A 10,589-nucleotide genomic window follows, 5' to 3' on the forward strand; every position below is an offset into this window, starting at 1 on the left:
TCCGGAGGTGAAGAATTATATATAGGAATTGCAGTTTCGGCCATAGGGAGAGTTTCGGGGGTCACCGGTATTGTACCGGGACCACCGGAAGGGTCCCGGGGGTCCATCGGGTGAGGCCACCCATCCTAGAGGGCCCCATGGGCTGAAGTGGGGAGGAAACCAGCCCATAGTGGGCTGGTGCGCCCCCCCCCTTGGCCCCCATGCGCCTAGGGTTGGGAACCCTAGGGGAGGGGGCGCCTCCACTTGCCTTGGGGGGCACTCCTCCCCCTTGGCCGCCGCCCCCCCCCCCCCCCTAGGAGATCCCATCTCCTAGGGCCGGCGCACCCCCCTAGGGGGCCTATATAAAGGGAGGAGGGAGGGAAGTGGCACCTCAAGTCTTGGCGCCTCCCTCTCCCCTGCTACACCTCTCCCTCTCGCAGAAGCTTGGCGAAGCCCTGCTGCGATCATTGCTGCATCCACCACCACGCCGTCGTGCTGCTGGATCTTCATTAACCTCTCCTTCCCCCTTGCTGGATCAAGAAGGAGGAGACGTCATCCGCTCCGTACGTGTGTTGAACGCGGAGGTGCCGTCCGTCCGGCACTTGGTCATCGGTGATTTGGATCACGGTGAGTACGACTCCATTATCCCCGTTCTCTTGAACGCTTCCGCTCACGATCTACAAGGGTATGTAGATGCACTCAGATCACTCGTTGCTAGATGAACTCATAGATAGATCTTGGTGAAACCGTAGAATTTTTTTATTTTCTGCAACATTCCCCAACAGTGGTATCAGAGCTAGGTCTATGCGTAGTTCTCTTTGCACGAGTAGAACACAATTTGTTGTGGGCGTAGATCTTGTCAACTTTCTTGCCGCTACTAGTCTTATTTTGCTTCAGCGGTATTGTGGGATGAAGCGGGCCGGACCGACCTTACACGTACGCTTACGTGAGACAGGTTCCACCGACTGACATGCACTAGTTGCATAAGGTGGCTAGCGGGTGTCTGTCTCTCCCACTTTAGTTGGAGCGGATTCGACGAAAAGGGTCCTTATGAAGGGTAAATAAAAGTTGACAAATCACGTTGTGGCTTTTACGTAGGTAAGAAAACGTTCTTGCTAGAACTCTATTGCAGTCACGTAAAACTTGCAACAACAATTAGAGGACGTCTAACTTGTTTTTGCAGCAAGTGCTTTGTGATGTGATATGGCCAAAGTTGTGATGAATGATGAATGATATATATGTGATGTATGAGATCATGTTCTTGTAATAGGAATCACGACTTGCATGTCGATGAGTATGACAACCGGTAGGAGCCATAGGAGTTGTCTTTATTTTTGTATGACCTGCGTGTCATTGAGAAACGTCATGTAAATTACTTTACTTTATTGCTAAACGTGTTAGCCATAGTAGTAGAAGTAATAGTTGGCGAGCAACTTCATGGAGACACGATGATGGAGATCATGATGATGGAGATCATGATGATGGAGATCATGGTGTCATGCCGGTGACAAGATGATCATGGAGCCCCAAGATGGAGATCAAAGGAGCTATATGATACTGGCCATATCATGTCACTATTATTTGATTGCATGTGATGTTTATCATGTTTTTGCATCTTGTTTACTTAGAACGATGGTAGTAAATAAGATGATCCCTCATAATAATTTCAAGAGAGTGTTCCCCCTAACTGTGCGCCGTTGCGACAGTTCGTTGTTTCGAAGCACCACGTGATGATCGGGTGTGATAGATTCCAACGTTCACATACAACGAGTGTAAGATAGATTTACACATGCAAACACTTAGGTTGACTTGACGAGCCTAGCATGTACATACATGGCCTCGGAACACAGAAGACCGAAAGGTCGAGCATGAGTCATATAGAAGATACGATCAACATGAAGATGTTCACCGATGTTGACTAGTCCGTCTCACGTGATGATCGGACACGGCCTAGCTAACTCGGATCATGTTATACTTAGATGACTGGAGGGATGTCTATCTGAGTGGGAGTTCATTGAATAATTTGAACTTAATTATCATGAACTTAGTCTAAAAATCTTTACAATCTGTCTTGTAGATCAAATGGCCAACGTTGTACTCAACTTCAACGCGTTCCTAGAGAAAACCAAGCTGAAAGACGATGGCAGCAATTATACGGACCGGGTCTGGAACCTGAGGATCATCCTCATAGCTGCAAAGAAAGATTATGTCCTAGAAGCACCGCTAGGTGACGCACCCGTCCCACAGAACCAAGACGTTATGAACGCTTGGCAGACACGTGCTGTTGATTACTCCCTCGTTCAGTGCGGCATGCTTTACAGTTTAGAACCGGGGCTCCAAAAGCATTTTGAGCGACACGGAGCATATGAGATGTTCGAAGAGCTGAAAATGGTTTTCCAAGCTCATGCCCGGGTCGAGAGATATGAAGTCTCTGACAAGTTCTTCAGCTGTAAGATGGAGGAAAATAGTTCTGTCAGTGAGCACATACTCACAATGTCTGGGTTACACAACCGCTTGACTCAGCCGGGAGTTAATCTCCCGGATGACGCGGTCATTGACAGAATCCTTCAGTCGCTTCCATCGAGCTACAAGAGCTTTGTGATGAATTTCAATATGCAGGGGATGGAAAAGACCATTCCTGAGGTATATTCAATGCTGAAATCAGCAGAGCTAGAAGTCAAAAAGGAACATCAAGTGTTGATGGTGAATAAAACCACTAAGTTCAAGAAAGGCAAGGGTAAAAAGAACTTCAAGAAGGATGGCAAGGGAGTTGCCGTGCCCGGTAAGCAAGCTGCCGGGAAGAAGCCAAAGAATGGACCCAAGCCCGAGACTGAGTGCTTTTATTGCAAGGGAAGTGGTCACTGGAAGCGGAACTGCCCCAAATACTTAGCGGACAAGAAGGCCGGCAACACGAAATGTATATGTGATATACATGTAATTGATGTGTACCTTACCAGTACTCGTAGTAGCTCCTGGGTATTTGATACCGGTGCGGTTGCTCACATTTGTAACTCAAAGCAGGAGCTGCGGAGTAAGCGGAGACTGGCGAAGGACGAGGTGACGATGCGCGTCGGGAATGGTTCCAAGGTCGATGTGATCGCCGTCGGCACGCTGCCTCTACATTTACCTACGGGATTAGTTTTAAACCTCAATAATTGTTATTTAGTGCCAGCTTTGAGCATGAACATTGTATCAGGATCTCGTTTAATACGAGATGGCTACTCATTTAAATCCGAGAATAATGGTTGTTCTATTTATATGAGAGATATGTTTTATGGTCATGCTCCGATGGTGAATGGTTTATTCTTAATGAATCTCGAGCGTAATGCTACACATATTCATAGTGTGAATACCAAAAGATGTAAGGTTGATAATGATAGTCCCACATACTTGTGGCACTGCCGCCTTGGTCACATAGGTGTCAAACGCATGAAGAAGCTCCATGCAGATGGACTTTTAGAGTCTCTTGATTACGAATCATTTGACACGTGCGAACCATGCCTCATGGGTAAGATGACCAAGACTCCGTTCTCAGGAACAATGGAGCGAGCAACCAACTTATTGGAAATCATACATACTAATGTGTGCGGTCCAATGAGTGTTGAGGCTCGCGGTGGTTATCGTTATGTTCTCACCCTCACTGATGACTTGAGTAGATATGGGTATGTCTACTTAATGAAACACAAGTCTGAGACCTTTGAAAAGTTCAAGGAATTTCAGAGTGAGGTTGAGAATCAACATGACAGGAAAATCAAGTTCTTGCGATCAGATCGTGGGGGAGAATACTTGAGTCACGAATTTGGCACACACTTAAGAAAATGTGGAATAGTTTCACAACTCACGCCGCCTGGAACACCTCAGCGTAATGGTGTGTCCGAACATCGTAATCGCACTCTATTAGATATGGTGTGATCTATGATGTCTCTTACCGATTTACCGCTATCATTTTGGGGCTATGCTTTAGAGACTGCCGCATTCACTTTAAATAGGGCTCTGTCGAAATCCGTTGAGACGACACCGTATGAATTATGGTTTGGGAAGAAACCTAAGATGTCGTTTCTAAAAGTTTGGGGATGCGATTATGTCAAGAAACTTCAACCTGAAAAGCTCGAACCCAAGTCGGAAAAATGCGTCTTCATAGGATACCCTAAAGAAACTATTGGGTATACCTTCTACCTCAGATCCAAAGGCAAGATCTTTGTTGCCAAGAATGGATCCTTTCTAGAGAAAGAGTTTCTCTCGAAAGAAATAAGTGGGAGGAAAGTAGAACTTGATGAAGTATTACCTCTTGAACCAGTAAGTAGCGCAGCTCAAGAAAATGTTCCTGAGGTGCCTGCACCGACTAGAGAGGAAGTTAATGATGATGATCATGAAACTTCAGATCAAGTTTCTACTGAACTTCGTAGGTCCACAAGGACACGTTCTGCACTAGAGTGGTACGGCAACCCTGTCTTGGAAATCATGTTGTTGGACAACGGTGAACCTTCAAACTATGAAGAAGCGATGGCGGGCCCAGATTCCGACAAATGGCTGGAAGCCATGAAATCCGAGATAGGATCCATGTATGAAAATGAAGTATGGACTTTGACTGACTTGCCCGATGATCGGCGAGCCATAGAAAATAAATGGATCTTTAAGAAGAAGACAGACGCGGATGGTAATGTGACCATCTATAAAGCTAGGCTTGTCGCTAAGGGTTATCGACAAGTTCAAGGGGTTGACTACGATGAGACTTTCTCTCCCGTAGCAAAGCTGAAGTCCGTCCGAATCATGTTAGCAATTGCCGCATACTATGATTATGAGATATGGCAAATGGATGTCAAAATGGCATTCCTTAACGGTTATCTTAAGGAAGAACTGTATATGATGCAGCCGAAAAGTTTTGTCGACCCTAAGAATGCTAACAAGGTATGCAAGCTCCAGCGATCCATTTATGGTCTGGTGCAAGCATCTCGGAGTTGGAACATTCGCTTTGATGAGATGATCAAAGCATTTGGGTTTATGCAGACTTATGGATAAGCCTGCGTTTACAAGAAAGTGAGTGGGAGCTCTGTAGCATTTCTCATATTATATGTAGATGACATACTTTTGATGGGAAATGATATAGAACTTTTGGACAACATTAAGGCCTACTTGAATAAGAGTTTTTTAATGAAGGACCTTGGAGAAGCTGCATATATATTAGGAATCAAGATCTATAGAGATAGATCAAGACGCCTCATAGGTCTTTCACAAAGCACATACCTTGATAAGATATTGAAGAAGTTCAATATGGATCAGTCTAAGAAGGGGTTCTTGCTTGTGTTGCAAGGTATAAAATTGAGCTCAGCTCAATGTCCGACCACGGCAGAAGATATAGAAGAGATGAGTGTCATCCCCTATGCCCCAGCCATAGGGTCTATTATGTATGCCATGCTGTGTACCAGACCTGATGTAAACCTTGCCGTAAGTTTGGTAGGAAGGTACCAAAGTAATCCCGGCGAGGAACACTGGACAGCGGTCAAGAATATCCTGAAGTACCTGAAAAGGACTAAGGACATGTTTCTCGTTTATGGAGGTGACGAAGAGCTCGTCGTAAAGGGTTACATCGATGCTAGCTTCGACACAGATCTGGATGACTCTAAGTCACAAACCGGATACGTGTATATGTTGAATGGTGGAGCAGTAAGCTGGTGCAGCTGCAAGAAGAGCGTCATGGCGGGATCTACATGTGAAGCGGAGTACATGGCAGCCTCGGAGGCAACGCGTGAAGCAATTTGGGTGAAGGAGTTCATCACCGACCTAGGAGTCATACCCAATGAGTCGGGGCCGATCAAACTCTTCTATGACAACACTGGAGCTATTACACTTGCCAAGGAGCCCAGGTTTCACAAGAAGACCAGGCACATCAAGTGTCGCTTCAACTCCATTCGTGAAAATGTTCAAGATGGAGACATATATATTTGTAAAGTACATACGGATCTGAATGTCGCAGATCCGTTGACTAAACCTCTCCCTAGGGCAAAACATGATCAACACCAGAACTCTATGGGTGTTCGATTCATCACAATGTAACTAGATTATTGACTCTAGTGCAAGTGGGAGACTGTTGGAAATATGCCCTAGAGGCAATAATAAAAGGATTATTATTATATTTCCTTGTTCATGATAATTGTCTTTTATTCATGCTATAATTGTGTTATCCGGAAATCGTAATACATGTGTGAATACATAGACACCAACATGTCCCTAGTAAGCCTCTAGTTGACTAGCTCGTTGATCAACAGATAGTCATGGTTTCCTGACTATGGACATTGGATGTCATTGACAACGAGATCACATCATTAGGAGAATGATGTGATGGACAAGACCCAATCCTAAACATGGCACAAGATCGTATAGTTCGTTTGCTAGAGTTTTTCCAATGTCAAGTATCTTTTCCTTAGACCATGAGATCATGTAACTCCCGGATACCGTAGTTGTGCTTTGGGTGTACCAAACGTCACAACGTAACTGGGTGACTATAAAGGTATACTACGGGTATCTCCGAAAGTGTCTGTTGGGTTGACATGGATCAAGACTGGGATTTGTCACTCCGTATGACGGAGAGGTATCTCTGGGCCCACTCGGTAATGCATCGTCATAATGAGCTCAAAGTGACCAAGTGTCTGGTCACGGGATCATGCATTACGGTACGAGTAAAGTGACTTGCCGGTAATGAGACTGAACAAGGTATTGGGATACCGACGATCGAGTCTCGGGCAAGTAACGTACCGATTGACAAAGGGAATTGTATACGGGGTTGCTTGAATCCTTGACATCGTGGTTCATCCGATGAGATCATTGAGGAGCATGTGGGAGCCAACATGGGTATCCAGATCCCGCTGTTGGTTATTAACCGGAGAGCCGTCTCGGTCATGTCTACATGTCTCCCGAACCCGTAGGGTCTACACACTTAAGGTTCGGTGACGCTAGGGTTGTAGAGATATGAGTATGCAGTAACCCAAAAGTTGTTCGGAGTCCTGGATGAGATCCCGGACGTCAAGAGGAGTTCCGGAATGGTCCGGAGGTGAAGAATTATATATAGGAAGTGCAGTTTCGGCCATCGGGAGAGTTTCAGGGGTCACCGGTATTCTACCGGGACCACCGGAAGGGTCCAGGGGGTCCACCGGGTGAGGCCACCCATCCCAGAGGGCCCCATGGGCTGAAGTGGGGAGGGAACCAGCCCATAGTGGGCTAGTGCGCCCCCCTTGGGCCCCCCATGCGCCTAGGGTTGGGAACCCTAGGGGAGGGGGCGCCTCCACTTGCCTTGGGGGGCACTCCTCCCCCTTGGCCGCCGCCCCCCCTAGGAGATCCCATCTCCTAGGGCCGGCGCACCCCCCTAGGGGGCCTATATAAAGGGTGGGAGGGAGGGCAACGGCACCTCAAGTCTTGGCACCTCCCTCTCCCCTGCTACACCTCTCCCTCTCGCAGAAGCTTGGCGAAGCCCTGCTGCGATCATTGTTGCATCCACCACCACGCCGTCGTGCTGCTGGATCTTCATCAACCTCTCCTTCCCCTTGCTGGATCAAGAAGGAGGAGATGTCATCCGCTCCGTATGTGTGTTGAACGCGGAGGTGTCGTCCGTTCGGCACTTGGTCATGAGTGATTTGGATCACGGCGAGTACGACTCCATCATCCCCGTTCTCTTGAACGCTTCCGCTCGCGATCTACAAGGGTATGTAGATGCACTCAGATCACTCTTGCTAGATGAACTCATAGATAGATCTTGGTGAAACCGTAGAAAATTTTTATTTTCTGCAACATTCCCCAACACCTTATGCACTCAATGCGAACTTTTGGGTCATAGTAGTGTAAGTGCATCTAGTGTCACCCCTAGTTGGTTTTGGAGTGTTGACGACAAAAGTGATTGAGGGACTAATGTGTTTATGAGAATTGCAGGATAACACAGGTAGAAGTCCCTCATTGTTTCGGTTTACCTACCAGAGATGTCCCTTAAAAATGTATGAAGATGTTGAAGACAATGGTGGTTCATGAAGACATTCACGTCGAAGATAATGACATGTGAAGACATTCACTTGAAGACTATGGAGTGCGAAGACATAGTTTCTTTTGTAGTTTCATTTTCTTCTTTATTGAGTTATAGGAACCATTGAACTGTTAAGTGGGGTCCAAGTGAACAAAGTCAGAAGACTAACGTGATGCTCAACCCAAATCCTATGTCTTTGAGTGAAGATAATGAGAGCAAATATTATCCAGAGTTGGATGAGTCAGCTTTGCTTGTAGCCCAAGTCAAGCTGTTGTGTGTGTTTGAAATCCGACTGTTGGACACGTGTCGGTTCCTTAGTGACCCAGGGTCATTTCGGACATATCATGTCGGGTTGCCTGCTGGCTATAAATAGCCCACCCCTCCATCATAAATTGATGGCTGCTCAGAGTTAGTGCACGGCTTTTGTCGTTTGACAGCAACCCACCTCTGAAGCCTTTGAGAGAGAAATCCTTGCGAGGACAAAGATCAAAACACCCAGAGCCAAAGAGTGTTAGGCATCACTGATGTCTTTCTGTCCGTGTGCCTAAAGACTTGTTACACTTAAGGACTGTGCATCCTCCAGCCGATTAGGCGTCACGTTCTGACGATCCAAGAGTCATCATGGATCGCCGGTGAATAGAGTTTGTGAAGGTTTGGAAGTCTACCTTGAATACTTACAAGAGTGATTGGGCGAGGACTGGGTGTCCTTAGCTCAAGGGGAATAAGGTGAAGACGTGGTCTTCTGAGTTCAATCTCAGCCTCCCTAACCAGACGTACAGTTGTCACAGCAACTGGAACTGGTCTACCAAATCCTTGTCTTCACCAAGCTACTGGTTCTATTTCCCCACCTTTTTTACATTTCAGTTTTTCTTCGTGAAGTCATTGCTCGTTTGCCTGATCTGTTTGACTTCACTGTGCGAACACTATTACATGTTTGGCTTCATATTGTCTCCCATTCCGGTCTGTACTACCTAGCTGCTATTAGTCTTCATGCTTTCATTATATTGCTTACTTGACTATGGTCTGTCTAGAGTAGTTTATCTTCCACTGCATATCATATAGGTTCCATTTGATTGTCTGTCTTCAAAGACCTCGTGTTTTGAAGACTTTCATAAAAAATCGCCTATTCACCCCCTTTAGTCGATAACTAGCACTTTTAATTGGTATCAGAGCAAGGTGATCCCTTGTTCCATGTGATTCGGTTTAACCACCCGGAGTTTTAGCTATGTCGACCCTGCAGAGATAATCAAGGTCTCCGCCGCGTGTCCCATCTTTGATGGCACTGATTACCCCTACTGGAAGAATAAGATGTGCATGCATCTTGAAGCCATTGATATAGACCTCTGGTATGTCGTCAAGACTAGCGTTCCCAAAGTCAGTGAAGGCGTCACCGCTGCTGATGTCAAGAGGTTCGCGCAACTGGACTCAACCGCCAAGAACATCATCTCTGGTCATCTGACAAAGGACAATATGGCCGTGTGAGCACTCTGGAAACTGCGAAGCTAGTCTAGGACTGACTGTCCAAGGTCAACGAAGGCGTCTCAACACAAAGAGACTCAAGAATAGATGTGCTTCGCAATCTCTTCAACAGATTCAAGAGAAATGACAATGAGAATGTCCAGCTCACGTTCGACCACCTCACTGATATCAGAAATGAGCTTCGCGCACTCGGCGCCGCTGAGATCACCAAGCATGAAATTATGAGAAGCTCCTGAGATCACTTGACAGCTCATTTGACACTTTGGCCCTGATGATCCAAGAACGCCCTGACTTCAGAGATCTTGATCTGTCTGACATATTTGATAGGCTCAACACACATGAGTTCTAGCTGTCTGAGAAGAGAGATATCTATGGCCTCAACTATGGTCGATCCAGTGCTTTGAAGGCAAACGTTGTTTCCTCATCTGAAGAAGAATCTGACTGCTGTTTTGATGATCCTGAAGACATTGGCAAAGATCTAGCAATGCTTGTGAGAAAGTTCCAGAAGTTCTCCAAGAAGAATTGCTTCGGAAAGTCTTCAAGATCCAGTTCCAAGAATGATGAGGCTTCCTCTCGTGACTACAAGAAGAGAACTTGCCACAAATGCAAGAAGCCAGGCCACTACATATCTGAATGTCCTCAATGGGACAAGGAAGCAAAGAAAAAGAAGAAGAGCAAGGAATATGACTCTGACAACAAGAAGAAGAAATCCTCAAAGTCTTCATCATACAGGAAGAGCTCATCTAGCAAGGCTCGTGCGTTCATTGGCAAGGAGATGGATTCAGAGGAGGAGTCTGTTTCCGACAAGGTAGAGGTGGAGTCTGAGGAGGAGTCTAACTCAGGTGCGGCAAGCCTGGCTCTAGCTTCGGCATTTGTCGCCAAGTCCATCTTCAACACTAAAGACAATGGTCACGCCGCAGACGCTGAAGCCAATGATGAGGACGACTCTGGTCCAACCTACTGCTTCATGGCATGAGGTGCCAAGGTAAACTCACGCGATGCTTACTTTCAAACCTCAAGTGAACATGACTCTGAATGTGAATCCAAACCCAGCTATAGGACTCTTGCTAAAATTGCAACTGAACAACAAACTGCTATGGAACACATTCAAAAATTGCTAGAC

The sequence above is a fragment of the Triticum dicoccoides genome, chromosome 2A (assembly GCF_002162155.2).
Source record: "Triticum dicoccoides isolate Atlit2015 ecotype Zavitan chromosome 2A, WEW_v2.0, whole genome shotgun sequence".
Lineage (NCBI taxonomy): Eukaryota > Viridiplantae > Streptophyta > Magnoliopsida > Poales > Poaceae > Triticum > Triticum dicoccoides.